Here is an 18,674-nt window from a genome sequence, read left to right on the forward strand (position 1 = left end):
TGAAGAGGAAAAGACTTAGTGGAAAGAACAACATTTATAAATCCAGTTAATCAGAACAAAATAGGGGACATATCTAGAGATCAGATCTAGTAGATATCAAAAGAGGAAGAGCAGATCAAGAGCTTGAATCAAGCAATTTGAGATTGCATTCAATCAGGTTAAAATTTCTAATACTCTCTCACATTATATTAGAGGTTGAAATCCTATGGTGATAGGTTAGCTTAACAACTAGGTAGGAGAGCCTTTGGAGAAGGTCAAGAAAATCCTATGTATTAGATGGGTTTAATAGCCTTTATGTAGATCCTTTAACAGGGTGACACTTCATGTAAAGTGTTTGTAAATCCTTTCAACAGGTCACATTTAACAGTGTGTTGTAGCCTTTAATAGGGCAAATCATCAGAAGTGGTTGAACTCATTGCTGCAATGATTTTTGTGGGTGTCATCCCCACCTCAGTTTTACCTTCTTATTCTTGGAGGGTTTTTGGGTCACCAAAATCTCTTGTGTTATGTATTGATGCATGCTTTCATTTTATGTTTGTTTACATGTTTACTTGCATGCATGTTAATTTCAGTTATATGTTATTAAGGGTTTGAAAGGATAAAAATTGGTTACTTCTGATTCACCCACCACCCCCCCCCCCCCCCCCCTCTCAGAAGTACTCTTCCCATTTGAACATTCCAACAATTACAACATATCATTAATATAAATAATACTGACATAAAAATAGGCCAAGAACCTAGGAAAGCCATAGCCTTAAATATGTGTCTAATATGTTATCATTCATTTTCATCTCATGTGCATGGTGTTTCTTGTAAATTGAGTTTGAGAACATCCAGTACTTATGCATAGCTATGATGAGGTCTATTATTTTCATAGGAGGAGGATGTTAATACATGATAAGGAGATCTTTACCATTATCTTATTGTATTGCAAACTTAATATTGGATTTCCTTACCTTTTTGAAACCTCACATTGACTTTGAGAAAGCTCAAATACTTAACAAATTGAGTCATATACTCATCTTGAGATCCTCCATCCTTCAATATTTTGTTCTTGAACATATGACCAATCTTGTCTCCTTGGCTCTTATCCCTTTCCCTTGATCTTCCCCCATAACCATCCCAAGAGCTTTGTGAATTTATTCTCTTTGAAAGACCCCATACTTTCTATTCCCAAATTCAATCCCAACATTTAATTCATTTACAACAAACCATGCATTATGACTCTGATCAAGTTGCATAGCTAGTGAATTTACAAGAGACAATCCATTGCTAAGTCCTTCCATTATAGAGTTCCATCCAGAGTGAGTCAAATCTACTAATACCAATGTGGGCCCATACCACCCTTTGTAGGAGCCACCTCTAACCATAATGCCCTTCTTCCCAATCCTCTCCACAAATTCCCTTGGGAGAAAAGAAGAAAGTCTATGTAGGGCCCACAAGAAGGGCTGACCGCTAGCTTCTAACCTGAATTGCACATCATCAATCTCTTCACTACTTAAAAAGCATTGGCTCCCAAATGACACATAGACTATAGACCTTTGAAAATACTTGTCAAGCCATGAAATGACATCCAAGCCAACTTTCCTTTTAGAAAAATGTAGTGATAAGAGAGGGCCAAGTGGAACAACTAGTTTCCTGGTCACCTTCCCAAACTACTCAACATACTTTCCCTATGTCTTAGCACATGTCTTGACTGTCATGCTATTAGAGGCCCCTATACCACACAAGTATCACTCGATGTAAAGTTGGGGCCCATTGATGAGTAAATTCATTGTAGCCTTATAAAGCCTCAATGAGATCACATGTGAGGGATAGTCTCTTGTCGCTTCCACCATATTGTATGTCGTTAAGTATATTTCCATATTGTTACTAAATGGGATTCATAGCTTAGCTAATAAGAGAGAATCCAGCTACACCAAATTTGGTGGTGGATCTTCCCACCCACCACTATGCAGTCAAAGATTGCAAACTCTCTCTTCACAAAGTCAGATCTTCCTATCCACCACTATATGTGACCAACCCCAAAAGGTGTACATAGAGGCCAACATTTTTTTGAGATCTAAATCTCTTATTTCTTAGCTTGGAACCAACTCCCACTAGCTTAGATGCAAGACAAGAAGATGGAAGAAGCCAAAAGAACCTTCAAAAGAGAGATTTTGCATATTTTTTAATTCTAGGAAGATGGAAACTAAACAACATACGAAGACAACTGAGTCAAGTTTGGGGACATTGTATTTGATAAAGGTCTTAGCACAATCTATTTAGTAAGGAGAACATTGGTAAGTTAGGTGGGACCATCATTATCTTACATAAAAAGAGGACTAGATTATTAAAGTCAGTTTAGTGGATAGGGTGTCCCATAGGGTATTTTTAGCTTCATAGAAGCTAAAATTTGATCTGTCTATCATGCAGTCTAGATAAATCTTCACCAAAATGTTTTCAAATGGGGCTCCAATCAATCTTCCATTGTAATCAATAGTGAGGTCAAATGAATTGAAATGTCTAATGGTCTTTCTATTTCTAGTGGAAGCCCTACTACTTTTGGCAATGACAACTCCAATAGCTGAAATTGAGGAATTCGCAGGCTTGCAAAGAGGGGCTTAATCTTAGCTATATTTAGTGATGTTAAAAGCAATGAAACTTGAATGCCTTATTATGTGACCTTGATGGAGAGCTCTGCATAAGTGGATATGTGATTGTGGGATAATTAGGGAAACATTAGGACATGTAGTAGTTGACTGCCATTATTTTGATATCCCCCTTACCCCATCTTACCAAAAGATAATTGAATAGGAAATATAATATTGAGATTGAATAGATTTGAAGAGTGTATATATACAAATTAAGTGAAAAGAATTTGAATTTTATTTTAGTGTCAAAAGTGATGTTAGCAAATGATCATATGTCTACTTAACTTTCTTATTTTTGACACCTTGTTGTTAGTTCCTATTAACCAAAAATGCCCGCCTCCCAGAAAATCAAATTCAAATGATAAGTCATTTAATGGTCACCTAGGGTTTTTATGAAATAATTTAACATTGGCCATATTCTTTGTCTTCATGTTATGCCTTAGAATATTTCAAAGTTGTGACCGTGCGATTCACATAGTCGTAGTGGGTTAGATGCTAACTCAGGTCAAGGTAGCGAAGATGCAATTGATTTGTGTTTGCATCATCGCAGAGTTAGCTGGTTCAACCCAAGTCAAGGTCTCAATGGGGCAGTTACATTGTTTTCACCTAGTCACAGGGTGAGTTTGGCAAACTGTGGTTTAAGTCGCAATAGTGCGGTAAGGGAAAAATATTTAGTGTTTCAAGGATGCATTTCACACTGGGTAAAAGCACAAACCTGTGTCACCTTTTATAAAGGAATGTGATATCAGAATGTGACAATTCAACATTAATGACAAAAAAAATGGTATTTGTGTTCAAAATATGAAGATGATGTAAACTAATGAAATGTGTAGAATTAGATGAATTTTATGCCTATAATTTTTATAATTTTTTTGAGTAAGAATTTATTCATTTTTTCTTTTTTGAAGTCCCTTTTTTAACTGTAAAATATATAGGGTGTAGTTCCCGTCAAACAAGTATATGCAAATCATCTTTTTTTGTTCTGATTTGAAAATATCTTATAGAGGACATGTATAGCTAGTGAACAAAACAAGAAATAATTATTTTTGATGTATATTTTCTTTGTTATAAGTACTCAAGTTCGACCTTATCAAAATCCAACACTTTTTTTATCCCATCAAAACTTCCCTATCAAATCTATACCTTTTTGAAAAAAAAATTACATATTCATGAAGAGGATTCTCTCCTCTAGAGATTAATTTTTATTTTTATTTTTTTGATATGATATACTATTTTTTTTCCTTTTTTGAGGGAGCATCTTCTGAAATGTTAAAATATCGACTTATAATATTTTGAGATTATAACATATTATAACTAATTAAAACACTCAAAAAATTATATAATGATGATATTGAATCTGAGATCTATAAAAGGGTATTTTTATTTTTTGACAAAAATTGAGTTTTGATAGAGAAATGAGATGTGCCCAAAACAAGTTTTGGTATCATGAATGGTGACACAGATATGTGCTTTTACCCCATTGTTAGATCTTTTAGATCTATGGCCAGCGCACTATCGCAACATGTTAAGAGGGAAGCTATGGTTAGAGTTTTGATGAAATAATTTCTTTTTTTTGTTTGGTCACAAGGTTAGAAGGTGAACTTCGGGTCAAAGTGGTGACGATGTGAATGCAGTCAAGATCTCAGTCTTTGCATAATTAATGGAAGATGTTAAGGGAAGGCTGTGAAGTAGCAATAACCAATTGGTCTTGGTTTCACAAGCAAGAACTATTATTGAAGAAAGGTGGTGGTGAAGCTACGATCACAAGTGGTAAAAGCATGAAGACTTCGCAGAGTGGTGAATGGTAAAAGATGTTTGGTCTATGTGGCAAGGCTTGATGGTTGACTCTAGTTGACCAAATAACACAACTAATTTGGCACACTTATGACAGTGGAAGTAGCTCCTTGATGATGGATCTAATCTTTTCAATCTTTTGTAACCACTTTCATCATTCTCCAGGTCTGATAAATACAAAGGAACACTCCATCACTGCCTATTGATCCATCTATTTAGTTAGAAGTTAATGACCATTTTTTTCGAGCTCTCAAAGCTTTTTTTGGTGGACAAGTGAATTACCAACATCCATTTTTGTACCGAGATTATATATCTTCTAGATTTGCAATAGTGGTTGGATGTAGTGGTTATGAAGTGGTTCTATTAGAAATATCTAGTTATGCTTAAGCTATAAAAGCATATCTTTTGTAACTTCTCAGTAATAGATTCTTCTTTGTTTTCCTTGGCATGTTTTCCTTGGCATGTTTTCCATGTGCATTGTAAATTCCCTTTACCTCTGAGCCATTATAATTCTCTATTGTAACTCTTTCAACCATTAACACACTGTGCAAGACTTTTTTACCTCTGGTTAATGTTCTTGTCTATATTCTGTAATTTGCATGATTGTATCTATTTTGGCAATTGAATGATATTGAGTGAAGTTTCATCTTTTAGCATTCTTTTGTTGTCTAATCTACATGTGGTTGTTAGAGTAAACAAGGCCTGAATTCATGTTCTTTGAAGTTATGACTGGTTAATTGTGCATATATGGGCAGAGGAAGGATTGAACGCCCTATTTTGGTGCATCACCTCCTTAGAATAGATTAGGTAGTTACTTTCATGCATTCCTTCTCCCTTTTGTCTTCAAGTGTAGTTTAATCGCATCTTGATAGCATAGGAAGTTGGCCTTCTCCAAAGACTCAACCTCATAGTTCAAGTCCCACAGCTTGGAGGTTATTTCCATGTTTCACAAGGTTGTCCTTAAGTAAAAACTTTGGACAAGGGTGCAAGCTTTTGTGACAACAGTTCCTACTAAAGACAAGATACTAATGCATTAATTGAATTCATTTTCTCAATTAAATTGACGAATCACATTAAAGAATTAAACAATCTTCAAATGTTTATATTTATTTTTTATTTTTAATGACTATATAAATCTCATTTATTTAGAATCCTACTAGGCCATACTAATTTTGATAGGGAGTAAAATTAATTTTCAACAACAAAAAATATGTATTTTCAACATGTCTAATCAAAATTCATGAACCTTATCTTTTTGTACCTTGTCCTTTGTACCATCATTAATCTCTTTCAATTGATAAATATATAAATTAAAAGTCCATTATCTTTATCTACAAATGACAGCATTAAAATAATATAAATATATTACCTAACATATTAATCTAAAATGATTTAAAAATAATATTGTGTATTATATTATGAGTTTTTAATTGTCTTGCATATGTCAATAATAACTAAAATTAGAGCTTAATTGTAATGGTAATTTTTATATCTATACTAATTTTTTCTTTTTCTATTCTAATCATTTTCACTTTTACGTCAAACTACACTTTTTTTTTACAAATTTGGTTGAAAGCTTTTTTTCTTTAGAGAAAATATATTTTTATTAAATAACAATATTTAAGTATAATATAATATATTTAATAATTATATTTTTAATTTTATAATATGATTTAATATATTAATTTTTTTTCCAATTATATATGATAAAATAAAATATTATATATAATATAGATCCATTCTATAAATATATGAAATCTATATCACATATATGTATGTATGTATGTATGTATGTATGTATGTATGTATGTAGGTATATATATATATATATATATATATAATTATAATATATTAAATATACATATATATAATTATAATATATTAGAAAAGAATAGTTCATATTGATTTTTTTATTAATATATGTATATTATTTGTTGTAAAATGAAATATCATAATTTTAAGTATATTTTTAAAATTATATGTTATTTTAAATGTATAAAATTATTTTATTTTTAAGAGTTTAAAAAATTTGTTTAAAAGACTTTATAAACTTTTATAAACTCTCGCTTTTTAATTCTAAAGTAAAAGTAAAAGTTCTTGATCATTATATTTCATAAAATTTTAATGCCATTATTTAAAATCTTCATGCAACAAATATTATGCATTCAAATTTAAGAATAACTTATATTTTTACACTTTTTCTTCATTTTTTATTTCAATTTTCATTAATTTCTTCTATTGCATCTCTTGTTTGGTACCATATCAACCTTCAAGAAAATTGTTTTCCTTCTTGGCATCACTACGTTAATCTAACTTCAACATGGTCACAAAAAATATTTCTCAAACTTTGGAGATAATATTTTGTTAGTGTTAGTGTTAATTCTAACTTAACGATGGCTCTATTCTAAACCATAATTTTAGCATTTATGAGCTATGATCACCGATATTAGTTATTACGGTCTTCACCATTTGTTCAAACAATGTTTACCATGTATGTGCTTTGTATGCTTTGTTTATAGTGGTTTTCAATCTATGTTCATGCATAGATTTGTTATATAAAACATGAAATATTGTAATAATAAATTACGAAGAGCACAATGTAATCAATACATTTTTTTATTCTTGGTGGCTCTGTATTTTTTTAGTATTTTTTCCCACATGGTATCATAGCAAGTTGCTAGGAAAGAGAGTTTTTTTTGTAGGGATTGAAGATTAGAGCTTTTGGTCTTTATCTTTATCATGCCATTTAGTTATCTTGAGCAGATGTCGTTGATTTTTCTTATGCCCACATGCAGAGGCTTGCATCAAAATGTCATGGCATCAAAGTTTGGACCTGATTCTACATCTGAGATAGGTCAATATCATGCTCTCTTTGCATGGATCTAACCTTTCTTTTCTCTCTAGTGATATAGTGCAATTTGTGGATCTGTCATGTCTATTAGTGTGAATGCTTTCTTGGTTCCATAGTTGATCATATTTATAGATGATTGGCACTTGTGTTTTCAATCAACATTTTATTCTTGCATGATTGAGTAATGTTCTTAGGGTTACTCATACATATTTATGTGTTACCTACATCCTTGATAGATAGATGTTTTGCCTTTGTTTTTCATCTATTCGTTATTTGGGGGAGCTATGTAGGTTACTGTCTTGTGTATCTTTGATTGGTAGATGTTTTGCCTTAATTTTCCATCTATTTATTGTTTGAGTAGTGTCATTGGGGGCACTCATGTAGATTAATCCTGATCTTCATCTTAGTTTCAGAGGAGGTTCTTCATTCATGGCTATGATTCAACAGATGTCCATAGTTTTCTCAACTCAAATAATTTACATTGCATCTTTGTAGATTTTTAGGGGGGAATTTATTCCCACTAGGTTTTCCCTCTTTCCTATTTGCTTCATTAATTTTTCCTCATTCTCCTTATCTAGAATGAAGGGGGGTGTTAGCGTTTAATTTCAACTAAGAGTCTTAGTTGTGCATGGTCTTCCAATAAAAATTCTAAACTTGAGTTTGAACAAAGATTGTCCACAATTTACGGTGACTATAGAGATTAAGGGCACGATTGCCTTAATTTCTTTCATGTTTTGGTTTCTATTGTAATTTTCGCCGTAACTTATTGTTTGAGCACTAGTTTCAGCTCTAAATTCATGCATTGATTTTCTATATAAATCATGTAGATTATAAGAAATTTTTATGGAATGTGAGGAGTTTTCTAAATTCTTTGTTTTCTCTAGTTTGTAATTATGGTTTTCTTGATATGTGCAAATTATGCTTCTTTCTTAGCTAGATCTAGCAAAAGAATTTACATGGTTGTATTTATTACATTGTGCTCTCTATAATTGATATTACAATATTATATGATTTATATAACAAATCAATGCATGAACATAGAATGAAAATTGCGATTAAAAAAAATGCAAAACACATGCATGGTGAACATTGATTGAACAAATGGTCAAGATGGTAATATTAGTGATCATAGCTCATAAATGCTGAAATTACAGATTAGAATAGAGGCATCATCAAGTTAGAATTAACACCAAAACTAACACCCCCCCTTAATTGTAACTAAGGAGAATAGAAGTTAATAAAGAAAGGAGGAAAGAGGGAAAATCCAGTGGGAATTTAGACACAATTCAAGATGGTAACTAGGAATGGTTGTCAAGACTATTTTAACCAACAATATGCAACCAAAAAAAGATACCCATACTTCTTTCCATGCTAAAATTATTGATTTTATTCTCTCATTAATTGTTGCCCGGTAACATGTTTTGTTTGTCCCCACAAAAAAAAAGGAATGCCAAGATAAGAAGAAGGAAGATGGTCAATTGGAAAACCCAAAATATTGGCAATTTTATTAGAATAACCAAACTCGTATTGAAGAAAAAGATCTTGGATTTTTGTAGATTTATCTTTTGACTTGAAATTGAAGTGTATGGATCAAGAGTACTTTTAATCAATTTAGCTTCTTGAATATTTTATGCTCCAAATAAAAGAGTGTCATTCGCAAATAAGGAATGAGTGGCAGTGACAGAAATGCCAACGATATGAACCCCATGCCAAAGATCCAAGCTATGCTTATGGGTATGTGCAGGATCATGGTGTACCAAACTATGGCCTTAAGTGGCAGTGAAAAACCAGCAAATCAGGGTTATGTCAACTTGACACATAATTTAAAGTGGTTCTGGACTTTATATCAAAAATTTGTAAGAAAATAATTTGTAGCAAATTGAATCTAGTTTCTAAACTACAAGGCCTTATCTAGAGAAAAAATTATTTGATTGGTCAAAAGTTTGGATTTTAATGCAGTACCACAAAACTTTTAGGGCAAAAATAAAAAGTAGGTGTATGTCTGACCACCTTAACTAGTTTAAAAAAAATAAAAATTAAGTTTTTTTTTTCTTTTTCTTATACTAGTCGAAGCATAGAATGTAACGCATCTTTTGGATTTCACAAATCTTATATAGTTTGAAAGTTATAGCTATTTTTCAACTAGTATGTCAATCAACACTTTGTAGCTAACTCCATTAGAAAATAAGTAATAATTACTTATTGAACTCGTAATTTGACAAACCTTACATTTATGAAAAGCTAAGAACATTCTTAAGAAACCCTTTTCATTACATCAAATTTTGGTTTAAAAAAAGTCGTCAGCTACATGCTTGAAGTAAAAAACACATAAGAACATGCCAAAAATGCATTTTCGGAATGTTTTAAAGATGACATATAAGGTTGGTATCGAAAGATATAGTAGGAATTATAAAGGTATTAATTGTTTTCATTTAGTATCAAGATGGGTGGGAAAAAAGTTGGAATAGATTTTGAAATTCTTTGAGGCATTTCAAAACTACATATTTTTCAGATCGCCACTTTTTGGCACACCATGATCCTACACATACCCTTATGTGTGATAATCCTACTAAAAGCCTCATCCATTAATATGAAGAGGATAAAAGATAGTGGGTCACCTTATCTAATCCCTTGTGAAGAAGGGAAGAAGTTAGCTGGAACTCCATTAATAATCATTGAGAGCCAAGCTCCCAAAATACATGCTCTAATCCATTTACACCACTTGGTAGAAAAACAAAAATTTTGAAGGACTTTAAAAAGGAAATCCCAAGAGACTCTATCATAAGCCTTTATCATGTCAAGTTTAATGATGAAGGTGGATGATTGGGTAGATATAATGGAGTGGAGAACTTCATGAGCCACCAATGCACCTTCCATAGTTTCTCTTCTTGGGACAAAGCCTCCTTGTTCAGTTGAAACAAGAAAAGGAATGAATCAAAGCAACCTCAAATACATAGCTTTTGTAATAATCTTATAAACTAAATTGCAAAGTGAAATGGGTTGGAAATCAACAAATGTATTAGGCTCTTTCATTTTACGAATGATAGAAATATTTGTAGTATTGAAATATTTCAGCGTGGACTTATTTCTCCTTGATTCTTCTAAGACAGAGACCAGATTCAGGTTGATAAAATCACAACATTTTTAATAGAAAAGTGCAGTGAAACCATCAGGGCCTAGAGCCTTATCTGATGCAAGAGAAAATGCAACATGTCTAAGCTCATCCATTGTGAAGAGGGCCATTAAATTGCTATTGTCTTGATCACGTATTGGATTGGGAATTGCCTCAAGAATTTCGTTTGTGAGGACTTCAGAATTGACTTTGAGTCAACGGAAGAATGTAATAAATTCCAAAAAAACCTTACACCTTTAGCTTGAATACCATTAGCATGAGTAATAAGATTACCATTCTTGGTATTTGAAATTGAAAAGATTGAATTGGTTGCCCTTTTGTGCTTTGTTGAAACCTAGAAATACTTTTCATTCTTGTCCCCTTCCTTGAGCCAGAGCTCACACGATTTTTGTCTCCAGAAGTCTTCCTCATTATGGCACAACTCTTTCCAATCATTTTGTAGTTATTCTTGCTTTGAAAAAGTATCCTCATCCATACCCTATTGAATAATAATAACATTGATTGCTGAAAGTTGTATTTTGATCATGTCTTTTTGCTAGAAAATGTTTTTGAAAATTGTTATGTTCCAGTATTTGATGAGGCCTTTAATATGCGTCAGTTTCCTTGAAAATTGGTACATCTTAGTTCCATTAATCTTGGGAGCCGAAATCCACAATTGTTGTAGAAGAGGGAGAAAAGTTGGATGTTGAAGGCACATCCTTTCAAATTTGAAAGATGGCCTGTGATTTTGCCCGGAATGGGGACGTGATTTGATTCAGAAATTGATAAAATATCTAAGTCAAATGTGAAATTTTGAAGTTTCCAATCTTGAGATATCAGGAACTTGTCCAATCTCTCAACAATTTGAACAAAGCCAACCCTTTTATTAGTCCAAGTGAAGAGATCCTTAGAAGGTAGAATACCCAGTAAGTTCTTGCATTGTATTAGGTGGAGGACAAATACCTCCACACTTCTCTTCAAAACTGATGATAGCATTAAAATCACCCCTAGAAAAATGTTGTTATCATCAAGATGTTTAATGATGTCAGTTAGCATTGCCCATAGTTTCCTTTTATCTTGGATTGAAGGGGGGCCATAACCATTAATTAGAGTAAAAGATGTCTCAAAGTGGGTGAATTTGAAGACTTGAAAGTTAGCATTCTGCTTTATTGGTTGACCTTGATTTTTTTTGGATTGCACAAAATAGCAAGACCACTGGATGCACCAACACTTTGCTGATGTGTAGATTTACATAGCTGTCATTTACTAATAGAATTGGAATATGACTCTTGTGACATTTTTGTCTCTTGCAACAATACCAGGTCAGCCTTCAAAGAATCAAGATGATTTTTTATCCTTAATCTCTCTGACATTAATATACTAAATTTATTATTATTATTATTACTTTATTAATTAAAATAAATATTCTAGATAGTGAAATTTGTAAGACTACCACCATAATCCCACAAAATTATTAGTCTTGCAAAAAACTAATATTTTTAGTGGGCTTAGTTAAATTTATTTTTATTCTAAAGTTTTAAAATACTATAGGAGAGAGGACCCAATACTTGAACACGTTCCAATAGTTGTGATAGGAGTTATTAGCCGATAGGCTATTATAGGTGAGAAGTTCATCTAAACCTGTCTGCTTAAAACAACTACCAGTTTTTGGGAGGTGGTTTGAACAAATTGGTTTGTATATTGTTTAGTAAATAACTAGTATCTTTTAGTCTACATAATATCATATCTTTCAGTCAACATAATATCAAATAAAATCAAATTTCTGATCGGATTGCAATCTTTTGTAATAAAGCGAGATATTCTTTTGGTTTCATCTTCCCTAAGGCACTACGTAAGATTGTTATTAAATAGATCTCAAAAAGACTTGTAGAGCATGGTATAGATTCAAGAGAGAATGGTCAAGGGATTCCACACCAGACGGTTGAATCATGATAGACGAAGATGTCTGATTGCTAATCTCCTGGCTTGGCAAGGGTGACCTTTTGAAAGAAGTAATTTTTGTTGTGTTTATTGCCTCCGCAGTATTTGAAATGGGGTCGTCGATGAAGGGACCTTAATGAGGTTGTCGTAGATGATAATGAATTTTTGAAGGATTTTCCAGTTATCATTAAGGTGTGGTAAACCACAGAGACTTAGTTCCAAAATTTCCTCGGGTATTTTCCAACATGAAGTTAGGATGGCAAACAAAGTTTCTGCAATGGCTTCCTTGGGTGTATGTTCATGTGGGAGTAGAGATTAGTTAAGACAACATCAACTCACCTTTTCTGAAGAAAATGCATAATCCTGCAAACTTTCACAACTCGGAGGATTATTTGCATTCACTTGATGGCTTTCAAGGAAATCACAAGCTACCCTTTAAGTCCTCTAGAAGATATCCAGCCTTAGTTAACAAATCCCTCGTAACTGGTGGCTAAATAGAAATAAAGGAGTGGTGAGATGTGCATAGATGATATTCTCCTACAACTCCAAACCCTATTCCAAATCATGGTTATTTTCTTTTTCCGCCACAAAGAATCCCATTGTTATTATCCACGTTTGTCTCATGCTCTAGAGCATTACTCACAGCAGTGTCAAGGTTTGTTTATATTTGTAAATTACATCACCAAAAATCAGGCATTAATTTTCTAAAATTGGGGGTTTCATATATAAGTTTTAAAACTTGAAAAGCAGATTTGAATTACATTTTCAAATTTGGTAAAATGATGGTATGATGGTGTGTCCTGATATAAGTCAGACAATGATTCCTAAATCAGCCTTTTATAGTTTCTTTCAGAGTTAGCTTGTATAGAGTTAATGAAACCTCTTCGTCAATATCTACCTTCCATTTGTTTGAGTTGATTAACTATAATTATTTTTAGTGGATAGAATAGCCGACTAGCTTAACAATTTCCTTTTGATTTGTTGTGTGTGATGCCTAAAATTCATGATTGTGCTTAAGCTTCTAAGAATCCCATGTTTTGGGATTTTTTTATTTATTTTCCTATAAAAAATTGGTCATTCTTGCCAGAAATACTAGACCAAAATGTAACATTTAAAATTTCTTCTGCGGATGTAGGATTTGCACCAGCAACACTTCAACATATCGATATAACTTGATAGATTTATGGTCATTATATTACATTGGAACAATAAAAAGATTTATTACATGATTTTTAATTATTTTCTAATTTCTTGTATTCAAAAATCAAGAAAGATTTTACAATGTCTTTTTATAGCTTTAGCCTCCTAGTGACTTGAGATTCATGACAAGAAGTTTATACTTTCCAAGGATATGTTATACCTGGGCAATCTGTGCGATGTTGCCCCTTGACATTGATGACACTTTCAAAATTGTCAGCCCACGCATCTCTATATGTAAGGAAATTGGAGCTCAAATTGAACATTTTCTAAACTGGGATGATGGACCTCGCAAAAAAACTGAAGATAATGAGGTCTTCAACCAAGAAAAATTACACATAATTCAAAGCACTTAAGATTGTTAGTAATATAACTATATATAAAGTTTGCATCAAAATTTAAATTTGTCATAGCTTAAAATATCATTTATGTTTGGAGAACAACCATTCCTATGCTAAAGAAAACAAAAAATTATACTTGTGCTTTTGCTCATCGAGTTTCTTCGCTACGGAGAAAATCTTGCCAAACATGGGATAGTGGGAGATGTCTCTATCTAATCAATTTAAATTTAAAATATTTTTAAGTTTTTATCATTTTTTGTTTGTTATTATTATGTTAAAATATGTTTCAAAGTGTTGGTTTCCATGTAAATTGATGGGAAGACAAAACAAGAAAGGCAATTGATGTGAGGACAAAACAAGAGAAAAAATATTGTTGTTTAATAGTGCCCTAGTTGGCTCATAGATACAGATGAAATACATAATATTTTAAAATTAAAATATTCTATGCTAAAACAAGACGAAAACAAGTAGATATATTAGAGAGCTAATTTAAAAATAGCTTCTGTTGAAAATGAGTGTAACAAGCATTTGCTAGTTTTCTTCGACATATAAGGCAATGGTATAATCAGCGTTAGTGAACTTCTAATGAGGGCATTGTAATTGTGCACTCTAAACACTTCATCCATAATACTTGTCATCAATCATTGCTACATGGAATGTAGAACATTAAGTCATTTTTTCTTTCAAATTTTTGGTGTTTCTTAGTGTTATTTCAGGATATTTGAAAAAGTGTAGATCATATAGGTGGCATTCTTCTTTTGTTATTTCTTTCACTTGTATTAAAAAAAAGTAAGAGAAATGAATTCATTGCACCTTATTTGTTACATTTTTTTCATCTTTGCGACTGTAAATACAATAAATCGATAAAACTCAATGTTCTAAGGCATTACATTATTGAGGCTATAGATAGAGTAAAAGAGAAGTAAAGAAACTTGGCGTGGGGGGGAATTTGGCAATTCCATAACTGTGACAACTATGAAAAAGGTGCAGAGTTATGCTAGTGGCTATCCAACCACAAAAACTATTTTCACTATAGTGCTTCTGACATTTTTTTTATAGAAAATACTAAGTGTCCCGCCTAGTATAGTTTACTTTTTCATGCCTCAATTGGTACCTATAACGCTATTGATGTAGATGGCTACTCTTCTTTAATGATCTATCACTAGAATTAAGTTAAGTTCACTAAATTGATAATCAAATCCTTTACAAATTCGTAGGGGAGCTGAAAACCTGTAACTATATTTATGATGTGTACTAATGTAACAATAACGGGCTTAGAAATAGATACATGGGAATGTTTATCCAGGCATACACCGTGAGTTTAAAAGAAGAGAAATTCAATAATTTGTTCCTTTACTCTAGTTAATGAAAAATATATGGGTCTAATTTTAAATGTATTGCAGGTATCGAATCCACTCTCAAACAACATATGTGAAGATAATTTTAGATTGGAATTTAGGAATTAAAAGCCTAGATTTAAGATTCTTATATAATATATCCCCTTCTAATTATGTTAAGCATATGACTAGGGATATTGAGGGTTTTGATTGAAGGTTTAACGATTTCAAAATAGTTGTAAATGGCTTCAATTGATGATTTCAGGCTTCCGAGTTAGAGATTTAATGGAGATTTATTTTTTAAGTTTTCAATTAAATATTTTTAAACATTTTGGATTTTTAGATGAATATGTGAAGGTTTCAAAATAGTTGTTATTGATTTTAATTGGAGATTTTACAATTTCAAAATAGCTTCTTTCTAATAAGTAAGAGATATTTTCTACAACAAGTCAAATTATAGGCACTAGCTTGCAATGCAACAACTATTGCTTTTCTTTGTAATAGAAAGACCTTGTGTTCGATTCCTAAAATGGGAGCTTAAATAAATTTAAGAAAAAAAAGAAGTCAATTTATGATATTTTTATCAAGGTTTAACTATTTAATTTTAGTCAAATTCATTGATCCATGTTTCATGAGTAGTGGTTCACAAGAACCCATCTCTTATGAGAATGAATGGAACATTTAACCTCTTTGTTTCTAGGTGATGCTTACGGTAGTGAAGGGTAGAGAATTCTCTACAGATCACCCATCTGAGTTGTAAAATTATAGAATTAATTCAATCTTCAAACCAAGATTAACATGATATCATTTAAGATGACATCATTAGTAACACCACAAATAGAAACTTACTCATTTCTCACATTAACAACTTTTATTCCAAAATACGACTCCAAAATTTAGGAAGATTATATATAATCTGTAAAAAGATTTTGTGATGTGAAGATGCTCTACACCAATGAGGAGGACATTGGCATGTCAAGCATTTAGCCTATCCCTTTATGGTATCCCCATCAAGCCAATGAACGAGGGCTATGCATCACCATGTAGGAGAGGACCAATTGTTGTGAGAATTTTTAACTATTGTTCACATCAACTATGAACAGTTCCTTGGTACCTCACCCCTCTTATTTTGTTCTACGTTTAACATAATTTGATATATTTATTCAAGTGTTATTCTTTCTTTACTTTGAAGGGTCTTCACAAGATGGGTAACTCTAATGACACCCATTGTTAATCCACTTATTGTTCAAAGTGTGTGGATGAGAACCCCAAAGTAGGCACAGTGGTCCTGGATTCAATTATTCAATTGCACGCTAAGACTAAGTGGCTTGATGGAAAACAATTCATTGACGGCATAGTCTCTTTTAGAGAGCGCACCTCCAAGCTTGTAGCTATCATAAATGTTAGGGTTATTGTAGTTCCTTTTAAATTGTTTAAGATTTGGTCAAATTTAAGTTATTTTACTAATCAAATTAACTTATTGTAATTTTAAAATAACTATATGGATATAGTAATCTTAAGGATTTATTTTCCATGGGTAGAGTAATTACATTTTTCCATATTCTGATCAATCTACACTTGGACATGGAATGAGAATTTAAGAGATGCATTGTTTTAATTGCCTATACAAGAAAAAAATGGTTAACAAAATATAGAAAGTAGTGCATAACGAAGCCATTTGTGGAGAAGGTTGATAGCCTAAGCTTTGATTTTCATCTCATTTGTTGTCAATTTGGGGGTCTTCTTTTCTTTTTGCAATGTGTTCGTAGCAATTACTAAAAAATGAGGTTTAACACTCAGAAGGGTGATACATTCATTACATATTATTTGTCTCATGTATTACACACACACACACACACACACACACACACGCGTGTGTGTGTGTGTGTGAAAGTAATTCTAAACCTTGCAATAGATTGCATATCATTTTGTGTGACCCATAAATTCCAATTTTATTGATTAGTAAAAGCTTTGCAAGTGGAGCATAACATATAATTTACTCTTGAGAAGTACAATTAAACCTTCAAGCACTAAGAAACAAAGAGGTGAAAAGAGCACATTTTAATACTTTACAAATTCAAAAACAAGACATTTAGGCTTGAGCAAGTGTTTATGAAATTATATTAATCGTAAAACAACAAAACATGCCTAGAAATTTTGTCCAACAAAGAAACTCACATTTATGTCCTAGGATCCCATCCATGCCACAAAAATGAGACAATAAATTGAAAAAAATGAAAAACCTCTCTACAAAGACACACTCTTATCATGTTTGTCTTACATGGGGAAGTTTAAGTCGTGTCTAGAAAAGTAGTTTATGGTCCTCTAGTGTATTTTATATGGGAAGTTTGAAAATATATAATAGAATTTAGTAAAGATATTTTTGTGTAAATAATAATACAATTTAATAAAATGATTCCCTTTGTTGTTCAATAAGTAGTTGGTGTTGAAAAGAAAATAAAATGCAAAGAATAGTTAAATATTTTTATAGGAACTTAATGGTTTTATCAACTAAAAATAAGCATAAACATTTTTTTTGAAATTGTGAATAGTTGAATATCTTTTCATTTTTGTCAAACAAAAAGAAAAAGAAAAGTGATTAAAAGAGGGGAGGAACAACCCAAAAAAACACAAGGACATGGGAAAGTGATAGAGAAAACCAACGCAAGTGAAGAAGGGAACAAAGGAACAAATTTAAGTCATTTTTAAAATTCCCAATATTTTTCTAAGAAGTTACTAATTTATCTCCGATATTTGCTGAGAAAATATTTGTTTTGCCTCACCAATAAGTGGTAAGAGGACAAGATTTTGAATGGCTAATATCTTATGCTTCACATCTCAACAAACTTATTTTTATATCTTCCTTCTCTATATGAAAAGGTGTGACTTTCCACTATATGGGCATGTCGTTAAATGGTTTTGCAAATGTGATGAACAAATACTTAAAATGACCAAATATTTCAAAAGCTTCACAAATATGAACACATCATTTTAAATATTACAAAAGACTCACAAATATTAGCACATGTAACATGTAATTACTCATATTGTATTGCTATTGGCGTACCCCTTGCACCTCCTTTGGATGCAAGTGCTAGTTGATATGATACCTACATTTATTGACTTAATGTTTAATTTTTTTTGGACAACATTGTACCAATACTTGTGACTTTAAAGTTTTTAGTACAATGCTGACTACCCAAAATTGAATATAATGTACACTTAGTTATAAAATTAACAATGATGTGATGCCACATCACTTATTCAAGTATGTGTACCTTTATGCATCACTATTGGTCTCACTTTTTATTTGAGTTGTTTTGGACAACTTGGCAAAAAACATGCTGATGTGGTATCATAATGAGAGATGTGGACTTGAAACCATAGTTATAAGTAGGCGATTCAGCTAGTAAGTTGTCAAAAATAGGAACGCCAAAAATAGGAACGATTGAAATTTTCATGTAAGAT

General features: G+C 31.9%; 1 pseudogene; it reads right to left on the reverse strand.

Annotated features, from left to right (window-relative positions):
* Positions 1–936: 936 nt before the first annotated feature.
* Positions 937–1,866, reverse strand: LOC149533658 (cyanidin-3-O-glucoside 2-O-glucuronosyltransferase-like; annotated as a pseudogene).
* Positions 1,867–18,674: the final 16,808 nt, after the last annotated feature.

Source organism: Cupressus sempervirens, chromosome 10, assembly GCF_028749045.1.
Source record: "Cupressus sempervirens isolate cs-2001-9-10 chromosome 10, ASM2874904v1, whole genome shotgun sequence".
NCBI lineage: Eukaryota > Viridiplantae > Streptophyta > Pinopsida > Cupressales > Cupressaceae > Cupressus > Cupressus sempervirens.